Here is an 18,247-nt window from a genome sequence, read left to right on the forward strand (position 1 = left end):
AAAAAAAGTAATTACTGAAAAGGAAAATAAAGATTTAATACAACTAATATGCAATAATCCTTCCTTAAATATAGTTATCCTTAATTATTGATATCAATCCACCCTAAATCCCTCTAACCATTTTTCTTTTCTCCTATTTTAATGCTTTCATTAAGAGTTTCCATCTTCATACACTATCTTCTTTTCATACACCATTTAGTTGTTCCAGTCACAAATTGGTATCACCTAAATTTATATACTACCTTCTTAATGAATTTTGATTGCAATGAGGAACCACTACAAACACTCAACAATGGCTACCAATCGCCAAGTTAAGACCTTTCAAGTGGTAAAGATCCTTCACAGAAGTATGGTTATTGCTCCCTTAGGGATTGTTTCATAAATTGGTATCACCTAAGTTTAATATTACAATCCATAAATATCTATTTATATATCTATTTCATACAAATATGACATGTAGGAAAATACTTTATAAACTGATTCCATTCAATTTATAATCTTAAGTATATCTTTTTAATTGAATATCATAATCACTTTATACTCATTCCATATAAATATGACATGTAAGAAACTATTTTATAAACCTTGAATGTGATATTGATATTATACAGGTTTTATGCACGAAGTAATTCAAAAAATACAAGTTTGTATATTTATTTCATACACTAAAATAAATAATAACGTATAATATTTGGTGAAAGTTGATTGCTATACCAACTTCTGCAATTATTATACTGATTTTATATAGAATTCATACACGAAACATTTTAATAAGTATATACAAGATAATTTTCACTATATTATTCTTATGAAAGATTACGATTTATATTTAAATCCTTATTTATGTTGTTACCAACACAAACTGATTGTTTAATATTTTTTCTCTAATATCCATTGACATATCTTTTATTGTAATAGACAATGAGTATTTAATAAAGAAATTGACAATACTCCTAATACCATATTATTTTTAAAGAACAAAAGGAAAAATAGAAGAAAGAGAATTTCTGATGAAGGAGAACAAATTGTTGGCTGAATAATGATTCACAATGGAATAAATCATTGGTTGAATATTTTAGGACTTCTACGTGAAGGAGTAAAATCGAATTTTGGTTTAGACATGATTCATAATGGAGAATGAAAAAACAAATATATCAATTTTATGTTTTTTGGAAAGAAGATGAATATTATCTTAAACCCACTTTTTTAAATGAAGAAGATGAATATTTTACGAAACCTACTTTTTTTCAATCTTGTATTTTCAAGGGAAGAATATGAATATTACATGAGTAAGTTAATGGAATCAGAATTTTCAATAAATTTTTGAAAGATTGAGTATTAGAATGGAGAAAGAGAATATATATTTATCATAATTATCAATACACAATTTAAGGAAAATATTGATTACAACCCTATAAATATGGAACTAATTTTAAATTATATAATTAAAAATGAATTTTGAAAATACAATTAAAATAATATATCTTTTAATAAGTTGCTATAACTTGTAATTAAATTGCTATTGATGCAATTATCTAAAAGTGTTGCTAAAATTCGTTATTTTAGATCCAATAATATATAGGGGATAATTTTCTCAAAACTGAAATATTTTAAGAAAATGGCTAAATGGCCCAAGTTGAAAAAGGCCGAAAATGATCGAATGACCCAATGGACATTAAGTGGCATTAGTTTGACCGACAAGACATAAAATGCCCAAACTCAAACCATTAATTTTAAAAGGATAAATTACACAAATCTCATACTTAAGAGACTATATTACCTAATATCCCTTACTTTTTAAAAATTTACATAAAATTCTATTTTTCAACTTTACTCTTGATACATATCAAGAAAATCCCATATCCTATTTTTACTCCACCATTAACTCATTCAAGATTTCCTTCTCTAAAATATCTCCCTAATTATCAATAATTAAATCATCTTCCTTCCTGATTTTTTCTCTTCCACTAATGCTTAAATCATCTTCCTTCCTAATTTTTTCTCCTTCATTAATGCATGCAACGTTTTTTTCCTCTCCTAAAATCTCTCCCATTTTTTTTTAAAAAAAATCTATTGATACATATATAAATTTATTTAGTTATTCATACATGTTTATTTTTTTAATGGTGATTCAAATGAATGTTAAATATGATATCATTATATGATTATTATGGTTATTCATATGGTAGATACAATTATTTATTTCAATTATTGGGTGATTCATATGATATTAATGGGTGATATATATGGTATTATGGTGATTCATATGGTAGATACAATTATTTATTTTAATTATTGGGTGATTCATATGTTATTAATGAAAGGTAATGGTGTAGTCAGTGTAGGAAACAAAGGTAATAATATTTTTTTAAAAAAAGACTAAAATTAAAGACGAAAAAAGAGAAAAAATAATAAAAAAATATATCTTTCATAATTAAAGACGAAAAAGAGAAACCTAATTAAAACACCTAAATTAAATCTACAAAAAAAAAAAATTAGACATATTTCCTTAAATAAAAGAATACAATGAATAAAAGAGAATCTATTATTTCCTTAAATAAATATCTTGTTAGTTTCAAATGTATCACTTTTTTATATGTATCACCATATAATATATGTATCACCATTTTAAAAAACTGGGATAAAATATAATTAATAAAATAGTTGAGATTTTATGTAATATCATTTGAAGATTCAGACATTTATGTAAGTTATCCATTTTTAAAATAGGTCAGGCCATATCATTTTCCCTTTTCTTTAATTGAACTTTCTTGAGTGATTTTTTTGTTCAGCGGAAACTTTGTATAGAAATTTTAAAACTCACATTTCAAAATTAGTAGTTGGATATGTTTTAAGGACAAACTATAAAGTCTTAAAGCTAATATTGCATAATTTGATTTAAATTTTTTGGTGCATACACTCAGTAAAAAGATTATTTTACATTAAGTTTGAACACAGATTCAAATCATGGAACAATCTCTTTCAAAAATAATCCCTTGTAGTTCTGTTTTTTTTCAAAACCTCACACATATTGAGACTTTACTGTGTCGGACCGCACTTTTTAAATTTGAACACCCTAAATCAGATTCATAACTACGCCACTAATTTCATAGGCTTATTTAATTATATCTAGATAACTCATTCCAAAATAAAATTTAAGTTATCATTATATCATGTTACTTGGTATAGTAGGTAACCTATTATTTCTTTTGAAAACTGTAAATCTTACAATCAAGGTGGCTTTCCTGTGTTAGCTTTAGAGATGATGTTATAGTTAAATATTGTGTTTCAATAAATTTTGAAACAAATACATTGGTTAAAGATGGAGTTATGTTTCAATTAATTTTGAAACAAATGCATCAATTAAAAGGTTTGAGTTACAAAGAATATGAATTTGACAAATTCATTCTTCTTTAAATCTTACGTTTTAGGTTCTTGAAAGAAAGTTACCTTTTGTTTTAAAGTATTCATGAACCTATTAACTATTAATTAATTAATACTTTTCTCTTGCATGAAACTTTTATCCTATAAATAGTGTTTCTTTTGTTTGAAAAGACAAGCACTCAAAAAACACTATCCCCTTGAAAAACATTTGAGAGACATTGATCAAATGGTGAAATCACCAATTCAAGAATAGAAGAGCAACATTCTTGAACGCTACTTGTTTTGTAGCTTAGTTGAATCCCGAAGATTGAGTTTTTACTAGTTTTTCCGCTTGCTCGTGAGAGAGACTCCAACTATCTTTCAAGAAGCGTATTATCATGCCTCTAAGCCAAGAAAGTTTTATTTTAAATTTCTTGTACAATCATCATTATTATTCTAACAATTTGAAGATAGTTGTCTCAATGGCTTCTACATTAATATCAAATAGTATTACATCTTTGCCTAATCATAATTTTAAAATATTTGATGGAAAAGACTTTTCTAGATAGCGTGGAAAGATGAAAATCTTTTTAAGACGATTAAAGTTGGCATATGTTGTTGAAGAACCTTGACCTAATGCTCCTGGTTCTAAGATAGCATCTGCCGAGGCTAATTTAATTAAAGAACAAATTGCCAAGTGGCAATATGATGATTATTTGTGTAAGAATTATATTCTTGGAGGAATGTCCAATAAATATTTCGATCAATATTATGTTAAATGCAAATATGCTAAAGAGATATGGGACTCTCTTCAAGCTATTTATTTAGCAGAAGAGGTGAGTTCTAAGTAATTTCTGGTTTCAAATTATATGGAGTTCAAAATGATTGATGACTAGTAAATCACTGAACAAGTACAAGAATTTCAACTTATAGCTAATAAAATTGCTATATCTGGAATTGCTTTTGATGAAAACTTTCATGTTGGTGCTATTGTATCAAAACTTCCTGCATCTTGAAAAGAGTACCGAAGCAAACTCTTACACAAAAAGGAAGATTCGACTATTGAACAATTATTGCAATACTTGCAAATTGAACAAGGGACACGGTGGCGCGATAATAATAGTTTGAAGGTGTCACACCCTTTTTTTAACTCCCAAAGGATTGATTTTAAATTTGAAAAGGATTTTTATTATAAAGTGACAAAAGATGAGAATTTTTTCGAAAATGATTCATTTTTTATAATCAACTCAAAGTCGCCACTTGGCATAATCGGATATGCCAAGTCACCTTTGGAAATCTTTTTTCAAAACTTTTTTTAACTCTTTAAAACTGGTTTGCGAACAAAGATTCCGGCTAAGGAATTCTGTTGACCGAGGGAACGATGTTAGGCACCCCTCGATCTCGTGGTTCGACTACGGTCGCTTAGTGGAGTGTATCGGCTAATTTGACATTACAAATGTATAAACCACACAAAAATACATAAAAAAATCAATCAAACACACAAAACAAAACAAATCCAACATATAGTGTCCAGTTCAATTATAAGTCCAAAAATAGAAAAAATATAAATCATATTCTAACCTAATCTTAAAACTACGCTCCAATGCCTTACCCGATGCCTCGGCCTTGATCACGAGCCTCATCTGCATACATGATACTTCGGGGCATTCTCCGGATAAATCAATACAAATCTCTCGGGGCATTCCCCAGCCAAATGAGTACAATTTTAATTTTTGTGCAATAAAATAGAACGAATTATTCACACACATATTCAAACACTCAACAAATCATTATTCCTAAATTTGCCTACCCAGCCTACCATTTGCCTACTAATTTCATCCTATCATGATACTATCATGTTCCAACAATATTCATGCTCATTCCGAATTAAAGTAAAACTATCATGATACTATCATGTTCCAACAATATTCATGCTCATTCCGAATTAAAGTAAAATAATCATAAACTAAAATTAATCTAAATTCACTCGTTTTATCAACTTCTCAATTTCACCCCAAACAACCAATTTCACTTCTCAAACGAGATACCATTTCACCATATGAACCATGATCAAGGGAACCAAACATAAATCAAAATAAAGACGCATTCATCAACAACAAGGATCAAACAATACACCATATTCAATTCAACAAAATATGAAATTCAATCCAACACACCAAATATAGTAAACGATGAAGTAAAAAGAGGAAAAGAATAGAATTGGACCTCGATTTTTATTTTAATACGCCAAAGTATTTGATTAGAGCTTCGACCGAAATGCCTCGAATGGCAAAACCTCAACCACGAACAAAATTAAATCGGTATTAAGAAATAGCAAAAGGATAATCAGATTCTCGTAAACCCAACCCTATTTTCACCCGTTTTTAGCGAATATCACCAGAATCAGACCATAAACAGTCAGTTCCAGTCGATTTGGGGCCGCTTTTGGAAAATTTCGTTGACCTGGCCGGTACAAAACTTGAGATGGGGTCACCGCTACTAGCTATCAGTTGACCAATCTAGTCGAAGCTGGGAGGGGGGTGAATCTGGCCGCGTTCACTGACGGAGAGGGTGTCCTTCTGCGAATGACCGATCGCCAGAATGATGTTCTCTAGCCTCTCTCAATCACTTCTCTCTCTCTCTCTCATTGTTTTCTCTTTTGGTCCCTTATCTCCCCGATCTGTGCGAATGAATCGTGTGCGTGTATGTGTGTTTTCCTTTTGTTCAATTGAAAAAATGCCCAAAGCCCCCCATGGTTGTGCGCAGAGGCGGATTCAAGATTCGGAGTCTCAGGGTTCCAAGTACACTCATCGATTTAATTAACCGGAGACTCCAAATTCTGAATTTGCCTCCAAGGGCAGAACCAACTTGTGGCCAAAGTATTCATCTTAATCTCCTTCGTCAGAAAATTGTATTACTTTTATATAGTTAAAAAAATTTCTTTGATATATAGTAGATGTTGAAACTCCTTCGATTAGTTCGTGCATTTTTTTCTTTCAATTTTAAACCTTTCTAATAAAAATTTTGGCTCTGTCACTATCTCTTAACATGAGTGGTTAAAAGAAGGAATGCTTCAGCATTTTATCTATTTATTTATAAAAAAAAATATTAAAAAATTATGACTTTCACAATTTGGCCTCAATTTTGTGTGCAAAGTTTTATTATAACAATTACGAATTAAAATTTATTATATATTCAAAATTTACAATTTGGTATTTTGACATAGAGTTAGAACTCAGACATTAAAGTGAACATAGAATTAGTCTCTTTTTAAAAATAAAATAAATTAAAATAAAATAAAATAGCAAGCTTAGTAATATATAAAGAACTTAAAACCTCTCCATTCTTCGCCCTAAACTTGTTATTTCAGTCAAAAATAAATTAGTTAATATAAGTCAACAATAATTAAAAACATCTCCAGTGAAGAGGAAAAAAGAGGAATTTTTCAATTATAATATCGAGATATTATTATAGATCAACTTAATTTGAATATTTAAATCTTATTTATGTTGAAAGAACAAGTCAAATAATGAGTTCTAATTATACCTAAGTTAACGTCCTAATTGCATGACTGCATAGTTGGATACAATTGATTTAATTGATAGAATTAAACTAAGTATAAATAACCAAAAAGAAGTGTTGATGCCAGCAGGATTCGAACCTGCATCCTCTGAGCGGAATATAAGCCCATTTACCAATTGTGTTATGGAACACTTTGGCATTCAAGGTGGTACTACTATTATATATCTACCTTCTGTATATATATACCTATACATATATAGAGTTTACGTCAAAGCTTATGGGTGACGTGGCACCCTCACGGGCCTTAATAAATTCTCCCTTAGTTGTGCGTGAATATGTTTTGGTGTGGAGAAGAGATGATATTTTTGTGAATTTTTCTCCTCCCTTATACATGATGTATCTATATTATGTGTGTTTTTATTCTATGAATATGGGGGAAAATAGAGGTGATGATGTGTTGGTGTGTAGCTGTTGTATTGTGGATGGAAATTTTTGTGGAAGATTCTGCCTTTTTCCCCCTTTCTTCCCGTATCTCTCTATGTGTGTATATACTCCCCCTTTCTTTGAGGAAAAGAAACGTAGGGGGTTAAAGGGTAGGGGTAGGGGGTCACATGGGTTGGGTGGGGTAGGTTGAGATAAGGTTTGTTAGGATAAGGAAATATTAGGGATTTAATTTGTTAGGGATTTATTGAAATTTTGTTATTTTTTGTATTTTTGTAGGGTATAATTACATGGATGAGGGTGTATGATAATGTGAGGTAAAATGGATGAATTGGCTTTTAGGGAGGGACAAAATTAGGTGTCTACATCATGCTCCTTTTTGTGTGTAAACACGAAGTATTTTCAGAAAAAAAAGTAGACAACGAGACCAAATTTTGACCCGACCATTATTCAAGGAAAGAAATAGGAGGAATAATGGCAACCGGGTCTTGACTTAGGACATCCTACCTACTCAAGTTACAAGGAAATCAAGTCACGGGTATCTCAAAAGATTGGAAGGAGAGGGACTATACCGAGTTGGAGAGTCGAGTGAGGCCCTGTCATGGTTTCGGTCTGCGGCTCTGTCATTACATCAAAAATAAAAATTAAAAGTTAAAACATAAATGAAATTACAAAAATCCTATCTATGCAGCTTCTTTTGTACTCTTGACTTGAGTTTCTGATGCTTTCAAAATTGACAAAAGATCTGATTTTCTTTGGGGTCAAATTTGAGAATAGATTCTTTCTCCATATAAAATTTGATGTTGGAGATGAAATCACAAATCGACCATGTTCTGTCGGTGGTACTTCTGAACCCTGATCTTGAATTTAAAAATCTTCACCCTATTCTTCAAGAGGGCTCCTGACTTACAACTTCTTCACCTTGTTGCTTGACTTTCAATTTCATCGTCTTGTTGCTTGACTTTTAATTTCTTCATCTTGTTACTTGACTTTCAATTTCTTCACCCTGTTCTTTAGGCGGGCTCCTGACTTGTAATTTCATCACTCCTGTTCTTCGGTCGGCCCGCTGATTTGCAATTTCCTCGTTCTGTTCTCCGGGCGAGCTCTCGACTTTTAATTTTATCACCGCTATTCTTCGGGCGGGCTCCCCGACTTGTAATTTTCTTGCTCTGTTCTCTGGGCGAGCTCCCAACTTTTAATTTTTACTCTATTCTCCGGACGAGCGCCCGACTTTCAATTTCATCACTCTATTCTTCAGGCGAGCTCCTGACTTTCAATTTCATCACGCTATTCTTCAAACGGGCTCCTGACTTGCAATTTTTCATCACCTTATTCTTTAAGAGGGCTCCTGACTTGCAATTTTTTACTCTGTTCTCCTGCAGAGCTCCCGACTTTCAATTTTATCACCCTATTTTTCAGGCGGGCTCCTGAAATCAAAATCAAAACTAGAAATAAAATTATCCCAAACAAATATTATTATAAATAGATTCCATTTGCCAAAAAAAGTAAAGTTCTAAACAACAGGAATTAAATTTTCTGCCCCAGTTTACCACCAGAGAACTTTTGTGACAGACACATCATAACTACTTGAAAAAATGAACAAAGAAATGCATCTTCTATGGGTTAATTGGAATGATTCGACTAGAAAGTGCATTTTCTAGGAGTCAAAAGAAATGACTCGACTAGGAAGTACATTTTCTAGGAATCAAGGGGAATGAATCGACTAAAGGGTACATCTTATAGGAATCAAGGGGAATGACTCGACTAAATGGTAGGTCTTATAGGAATCAAGGAGAATGACTCGACTAAAAGGTATGTCTTATAGGAATCAAGGGGAATGACTCAACTAAAAGGTACGTCTTATGGGAATCAAGGGGAATGACTTGACTAAACGGTACATCTTATAAGAATCAAGGGGAATGACTCAACTAAAAGGTATGTCTTATAGGAATCAAGGAGAATGGATCGCCTAAAAGGTACATCTTATAGGAATCAAGGAGAATGGCTCGCCTAACAGGTACATCTTAAAGGAATCAAGAAGAATGACTCGACTAAAAGTTACGTTTTATAGGAATCAAGGGGAATGACTCGACTAAAAAAGTACGTCTTATAGGAATCAAGAGGAATAACTCGACTAAAACGTACGTCTTATAGGAATCAAGGAGAATAACTCAACTAAAAGGTACGTCTTATAGGAATCAAGGGGAATGAATCAACTAAAAGGTATGTCTTATCGGAATCAAGGGGAATGACTCCACTAAAAGGTACGTCTTAAAGGAATCAAGGGGAATGACTCGACTAAAAGGTACGTCTTATAGGAATCAAGGGGAATGACTCGAATAAAAGGTACGCCTTCTAAGAGTGAAGGTTTAATTTAAGCAGTATATCACCTAGAAATTGAAAAACTGAAGTCCCTGGACAAGAAAGTGTCTCCGAGGGATATAGGATGATAAATTTTTACCATGATTTGACTATCAATCCTGTGCAACAACATTTCTTCCTGCATTTGTAAAAGTGAGGCATTTCAACCCTTGATATTTATTCTCTAAAGTCCTTGCTTTGAAGGTAATATGCTTCCTGTTTCACCAAATAAAACTTGTGAGTTTAAAACATGGTGGCTGGTTTGTGGCTTTAGCTTTTGCGGTGCTCGCTCTTGCCCTCATCACATTTAACCTTGCTTCCAACCATTAGCATATGTCATTGACTTGCTACTTCATTAAACTAAACTCATATTATTAAGAGTGACTCTGAAACAAACACAGTATCTATGCTTTGCCATATTTCTCAGTAAACCATTTGAACCTTGGTATTTCCATGATTTCCCAGACTTGTCTGTTGACAAAACTTTCTGCATGCCTTATTCGGCTCACAATCATGAGTCTTTCATGTGCTGGCTTTTGTCTTGTTTTATTTAATTGAAGAAGTTGGTAGCCAGTTTTGAAATCTTTTCTCACTTGTTTTGACCTAGACTTGACTCAAAGATAAGAGGAAAAATAACAATGATTTTTTTATTTGGAAAACTGACTCAAGAAAAATAAAATAAAAATGAAGAGAAGAAATAAAAGACAATGAATGTCCCCATTTGAAACAAAGAAATGAAAAATTTATCTAAAAATGACAGTCAACTCTAACGATTATACCATGTATTTTGGATTAAGCTGCCTGATTTTTCCATCCAAACTTTCTACCAGTTGTTGTTGAGTTAATGGCCTTGAAACTGAGTTGCTTTATTAGGTCGATTGCATTTAATACCTCATTCGGCTAATGGCACCTTGAAGGGTTTTCGCCTACAAGCCTCTCTCATTTTCTTTTCTCCGCTCATCATTGTCTTATGGTGTCCGTAAGGTTTTCACTAATAAGACTCTCTTATTTTCATTTCTCTTAACTCACAGTCGTCCTACAGTTCCCGTGAGGGTTTTCACCTATAAAACTGTCTTATTTTTATCTCTCTCAACTTACCATCGCCTTATGATGCCTGTGAGGGTTTTCACCAATAAGACTCTCTCATTTCTATTTCTCTCCTGACTTCTTATGCAGATAAAGATAAGTAGTTCCCAAAATGTGTCATCATATCCATTGCATGCTTATCCTTAACATTCCCAAAGATTGATCTGAAGGTCTTTCTTTAGTTGTAACTTGACTTTTGGGTAAGGTTAGAAAGAAAAGATTACATGAGGCCCAAACGACACTTGAAGTGGGGTGGGACTTACAACTTTTGGAATCGACTCAAATAATAAGTATCAACTCATGCCCCAGTTTATTTTGACTGGGCAATTCTAAATTATTTATTTGGTTGGACCGAGCCCAGAGTAGGGCAGCCTACGTATCTCACCTCCGAGAGAGGAGAATCAGGTCACGCGTAGTTCCGGTAACTTGTTCTTTTTCTTGATTCTGACATCTTTTTTTTCTCTTTTATTGACTCTTTTTCTCTTTGGAATTTTTTTGACTCTATTTTTCTTGACACTCTTCTCTTTTTTTTTTCTTTTGGACACATTTTTTTCTCTTCTTTTTTTGAAACTTTTCTGACTTTATCTTTTAAAAAAAAAATTGACGCTATTGTTTTTCTCGACACTTTTCTTACGATCTTTGTTTAGTATATCTTGATTCCAAAAGTGAGGTATGAAAGAAAATAAAACTAAGGCTCAAATGGGGTAAACAAAGGATGACACAATGTTTGGATAGCATAATGAAATGCCTTCATCTTATCAATCCTTGAAAAATGCAAGTACATATCATGCAATATGCAAGTGAAAGATAAAGATCATTTATGACACTTTAACAATACTAATTTCAACTGAGCCTGTGCGTCACAACTTCTTTTACGCTTGTCCAGCATACAACTCCACCTTTGTTGTAATCCCTTACGTCGAACGACTCATGCTTTTGTGGAGCAGATTTACTTTTTGTTCCTCTTGATATAGGATTGCTCATTCACTATTTGACCTAATTAAGATATGTCTTTCAATTGACGACCAAGTTATTCTCATGATTCTCAAAATAATTGCCTGAAATTTTTAAAGAAGGCTTCAACTTGATCACCAAATGCCTCAACACTCTATCGATTTACTTTGATGCCCTCCTTTTCTAACTTTAACCCTCTGATTCAATGTTTCATGCTCAAGTTGGATTTTAAGATCTAGCTAAAAATTTTGCAAGCATGTCATAGCACTAGAATCAACCTAAAATGTAATGTGTAAAAAAAACAAACAAACAACACATATTTAAAACACAAAGGGAAAAGGGACACTCCATTTAGTTGAAATGAAAGATAGAAGGGTTTGAACATAAACGACAAAGGGAACAAAACAAGATAGATCCCAAACTACAATTCTAAAATAATTCGGATAACAGAAAAGAAAAGAAAACAAACTACCAGATCTCTTCCTAGTAGGGAGAGAGGTGACTTCTCAATTGCTCAGCTTGACATATTAGCCACTGGTTTGCATATCAGCATGACTAGAGCTTCCACCACTGTCAGACTCTCTTTAAAACATAAGTTCTGGATCCCCATGCTTAACTCAATGTCTCCAACATATTGTGCAGTACCACGTGCTAGTGAAGGACTCTGTGGGACAGTTGAAGGGCGAATATTTTGCACCACAATTAATTCTTGTATCATCTTCTTTATTTTCCTTTTCAAAATACGACAATCTTAGTACTGTGACCTTTCATATTAGAATGATAAGCACATCGTACATTAGGATTAAAATTTTTGACTGTGGATCAGGAGTATACCCAGGGATAGGAGTAATCATGCCTCATTGTCTCAATGTCTAAAATAAACTGGTATAGGACTCCCCAATTGACATGAAATTATCCTTTGCCTTTCTCCTCATTGCAAACTCTGGCCTCGAATGAAACTTGGATATAGAGGTTCCTTGGTAAACTTGTGGGGATCAAGGTCGACGTTGAGGGACCGGGGCATGCCATTATGGATAAGAAGATGGATGAGCATACAACTGTGTAATTTTCAAAGGATATTGAGGAAGTGGAATGGGATTTCTTAGATTTTGGAAAAAGGAACCTTGTTTCAAGTGGTTATGCGGATCTAATATGTAAACTCAGGATTAAGGCTGACAGTATGGGTGGGTTGAACCTCTCAAACTCTACTTTGGCCCTGGCATGATAATAGGTGTGTTTGTCATCTCCTTTCCTTCAGTTTTTCTTGATTGATTGCAGTATCGTCTCAAATGTTTCACAGAATCCTCATGTCCATCATGTTTCTCAAATTTTGATATCTCAAAGATTTGAAGAAGGTTGACACTTAAAGATATGCCCCAGTTTTTAATAGTTGGGAACGAAGGAAAAGGCAGCCCACTGGCCCAAGCTTAATATATTTCCATCATTTGTTGCCTTAGTCTCAAATTCTATTCCTTTAAAACTCTCATTTTCCTGACTCTTTGTTTGATTCATGAGGTCACTCTCTATATCCTTGTTGGACACAACTAACTCTTCCTTGGTTCTGGTGTGATGTGGAGAAACAACTAGAATACCACAAACCAACCACCTTAAATTAACTGAAAAGAAATAACAAACGTGCTAGAATTCAACACTTTCTCAAAACCTTTTTTTTTTCTTTTTTTTTGAAAAAATCACCGAACCGAAGAAGGGCGCCTACGTATCTCACTTCCAAAAGAGGAAAATCAGGTGTGCGTAGTTCATGAAGTCTTGCCAAAATGGCCAATCAAACTCTTTTTCTCTCTTTTTTGTTGAAACTTTGAGAAGAAAAAAGAAAATAATAAATTTTCAAATGAATTGACGAAAAAAAAAAATTTGAATTTTATTTTTAGTTTTAAAATCTTACACAAAATGAAACTTATTATTATCAGAGAAAATCTTTTTGGGTTTTCAATTTTAAATTTCATATGAAAATGAAACTTAAAACTATTAAAGAAAAATCTTTTGTGGTTTTCTTTTAAAGATATATATGACACCTACTCTAAATGAAGAGTGAAGAAAATCTTTTTGAATTTTTTCAGATTCCTATACAAAATGAAACATATTATTAACAATGAAAAATCTTTTTGGATTTTCAATTTTGAATTTCATATGAAAATGAAACTCAAAACTACTAAAGGAAAATTTTTTTGAAGTTTTCTTTTAAAGATGTATTGACACCTACTCTAAATAAAGAGTGAACAAAATTTTTTTAGATTTTTCAGATTCCAATACAAAATGAAACCTATTATTACCAGAAAAAATCTTTTTGGATTTTCTATTTTGAATTTCATACGAATATGAAAAATGGAACTATTAAAGAAAATTTTTTTGTAGTTTTCTTTTAAAAAAGTATATGACACCTACTCTAATAACGAGTGAAGAAAATCTTTTTGGATTTTTCAAATAAGATTCTCGAACCAACAATAGGCTACCTACGTATCTCACTCCCGAGAGAGGAGAATCAGGGTTGCATAGTTCATTCAGATTGGACAATTAAGGATTAACTGACAGATTAACCCTAACTTAAGAGACACGGCCAAAGACAGACGAATAAAATCTTTTTTGGGGTTTTGATCAGACACTTCACATAAAACTGACATCAAAACTGAAATGTACAAAACTTCTATCATTTTTAAATTTCTTTTATAAAAACTCCTAAAAAAAAATCTTTCCAAATTTTCGAATTATGATTGCTTGCTAAAGAAGACAAAGGAAAATATTTTTTATGTTTTTGATTTTTTTTGGGAAATGAGTGCAAAAAGTAAAAAATCTTTTTGAATTTCTGAATTGTGAAAAACGAAAGCCATAAAGAACTTTAAAAACTTACGAAACTCTCTTTTTTTTCTTTTCGACTAACTTGTTTTCTTCTTTTCTTTCTTTTTTTTTTCATTTTTTCAACACTTTCTTATCTACACATGCTTTCCCCAAATCAGTCCGTCAAATGACCACGTTACCCTTAGAGATAAAACATTTAGCACATAGGAATGATTAGAGGTGAGTCTCCTACAAAGGACCACGTGGGTCCCGCTAGGTCTCAGTATGATGCAGATGAGCATGACCTAAAGGCTGACCTACGCTGGGTCCACTAACAAAGTTGTTCAGGGGAGCATATGGTCGATAGTGATTGTGAGAGCTTTCCAGCCACTCCATAACACCGACGGCTCCCCCTCCTAAAAAAAAGGGTGACTCAACTAGAGGTTGTGTACAACACGTGTACTACGAACATGTCACAGAAAGAATGAATCGGGTTATGCACATGATGCCAGATATAAAGCGGTAACACATAAAAAGAAAGACTGTAAACATGAAGCACGTAGGAACTCAAAAGTGATAAAATAAATACAAACGATAACACAAAAAATGTTTATATGCTCATAATGTCAAACTAAGCCGATACAACTCCAAAAAATAAGCTCGAATTCTGAAAAGTTCCCCAGCAGAGTCGCCAGAGCTGTGACACCCCTTTTCTTAACTCCCAAAGGATTGATTTTAAATTTGAAAAGGTTTTATATTATTAAGTGACAAAAGATGAAAATTGTTTCGAAAAGGATTCATTTTTTATAATCAACTCAGAGTTGCCACTTGGCATAATCGGGTGTGCCAAGCCACCATTGGAAATCCTTTTCCAAAACTGCTTTTGACTCTTTAAAATTGATTTGCGAACAGAGATTCCGGTTAAGGAATTCTGTTGACCGAGGGAAAGGTGTTAGGCACCCCTCGATCCCGTGGTTCGACCACGGTTGCTTGGTGGAGCGTATTGGCTAATTTGACGTTACGAATGTATAAACTACACAAAAACACATAAAATAATCAATCAAACACACAAAACAAAACAAATCCATAATAAAGTGTCCAGTTCAATTATACAGTCCAAAAATAAAAAAATACAAAAATATAAATCCTATTCTAAGTTAATCCTGAAACTATGCTCCAATGCCTTACCCGATACCTCGGGCCTTGATCACAATCCTCCTCTATGTACATGATACTTCAGGGCATTCCCCGGATAAATCAATACAAATTTCTCGGGGCATTCCGCTGCCAAATGAGTAAAATTTCAATTTCTGTGCGATAAAATAGAATGAATCATTCACACACATATTCAAACACTCAACAAATTGTTATTCCTAAATTTTCCTACTAATTCATCCTATCATGATACTATCACGTTCAAACAATATTCATGCTCATTCCGAATTAAAGCAAAACAACCATACACTAAAATTAATCTAAATTCACTCTTTTTATCAACTTCTCTATTTCTCCCCAAACAACCAATTTCACTTCTCAAACGAGATACCAATTCACCATACGAACCATGATCGAGGGAACCAACCACAAATTAAAACAAACACGCATTTATCAACAATAAGGATCAAATAATAAATGATATTCAATCCAACAAGATACGAAATTCAATCCAACACACCAAATATAGTAAACGGTGAAATAAATAAAGGAAAAGAGTAGAATTGGACCTTGATTTTTATTTCAATCCGCCAAAGTATTTGATTAGAGCTTCGACTGAAATGCCTCAAATGACAAAACCTCAACCACGAATAAAATCAACTCAATATTGAGAAATAGCAAATGGACAAATCAGATTCTCATAAACCTGACCCTGTTTTCATCTATTTTCGGCGAATATCACCGAAATCAGACCATAAACAATCGGTTCCAGTCGATTTGGGGCTGGTTTTGGCAAATTTCATCGACCTTGTTGGTACAGAACTTGAGATGGGGTTGCCGCTACTAGCTGTCAGTTGACCGATCTAGTCGGAGCTGGGAGTGGGGGTGAGACTGGCGGCGTTCACCGGCGGAAAGGGTATTCTACTGTAAATGACCGATTGCCAAAATGGTGTTCTCCCGCCTCTCTCAATCACTGCTCTCTCTCATTGTTTTCTCTCTTGGTTCCTTCTCTCTCACTGTGCATATGAATCATGTGCGTGTATGTGTGTTTTCCTTTTGTTCTATTGAAAAATCCCCGAAGGCCCCCATGGATGTGCGTGAATATGTCTTAGTGTGGAGAAGAAATGATCTTTTTTGTGTATTTTTCTCCTCTCTGTGTGCATGGTGTATCGGTACTATGTGTGTATTTATTTTGTGAATATGGGAAAAATGGAGGTAATGATGTGTTGGTGTGTAGCTGTTGTATTGTGGATGGAAATTTTTGTGGAAGATTCTCTCTTTTTTCCTCTTTTTGCCCGTATCTATCTATGTGTGTATATACTCCCCTTTTTTTTGTAGAAAAGAAATGTGGGGGGTTAAAGGGTAGGGGTAGGGGGTCATGTGGGTGGGGTAGGGTAGGTTAAGATAAGGTTTGTTAGGATAAGAAAATATTAGGGATTTAATTTGTTAGGGATTTATTGAAATTTTATTATTTTTTGTATTTTTGTGGGGTGTAATTACATGGGTGAGGGTTTATGATAACGTGAGGTAAAATGGATGAATTGGGTTTTAGGGAGGAACAAAATTAGGTATCTACAGAATGAATCTGTCATGAAATCTCATATGGTTGAAGAAAAATCAACCAAGAAGGAACCCTAAAATAAGAATTTTTCAAAGGCAAAAAAGACTACAAATTTCAAGCAAAATGGTGCCAATTTTTAAATCTGGTGAATGCTATCACTGTCACAAAGTTTGTCACTATGCACGTGATTGTAGAATTCTCAAAGCCGAAAAGAATAAAGAAAAAATAAATAAAAATAAAAAAGATGATCTTGTGGCAATGGTCACAGAAGCATTTGTAGCGGAACATCAAGTAGAATGGTGGATAGATACTGGTACAACTCTTCACATATCAAGTAACCAAAATCTTTCAAGACTTATGAATTAGTGGGGGACGGTAAAATTGTATATATAGGAAACCCCTCCTCTACTAAAGTTGTGGGAAAAGGAACTGTTGAACTAAAATTTACGTCCAAAAGGTAGTTACATTGATGAACCTATTGCATGTTCCTGATATTCGAAAAAACTTAGTCTCATGTACGCTTCTTTCGAAGTATGATTTTAAAATGGTTTTTGAGGCAGATAAGTTTATTTATCTAAAAATGACATGTTTGTTGGAAAAGGTTATTTTGCAAATGGAATGTTTAAACTCAATATTAAAAATGAAAATATTTCTACTTACCTTGTGGAATCTATGGACTTATGGCATGAACGTCTTGGACATGTGAATTTTAGATTCATTCAACTTATGGTGAATAATGGATTAATCAAAGAATATGAAAAGAATCATACTACTAAGTGTCAAGTGACTTACTTGTAGTAAATGCAAGATTACAAAGAAGTCATTTAAGAAAGTTGAAAGGACTTTCACACTTGTGCAATTAATCCACACTAATATTTGTGAGATGAATTATTTGTCACATCATGGAAAGAGGCATTTTATCACTTTTACTGATGACTACTCAAGATATACTTATATGTTTCCATTGAAAACAAAAGATGAAATATTTGAAACTTTCAAAACATATTAAAG

This window comes from Capsicum annuum, chromosome 7 (assembly GCF_002878395.1).
Source record: "Capsicum annuum cultivar UCD-10X-F1 chromosome 7, UCD10Xv1.1, whole genome shotgun sequence".
NCBI lineage: Eukaryota > Viridiplantae > Streptophyta > Magnoliopsida > Solanales > Solanaceae > Capsicum > Capsicum annuum.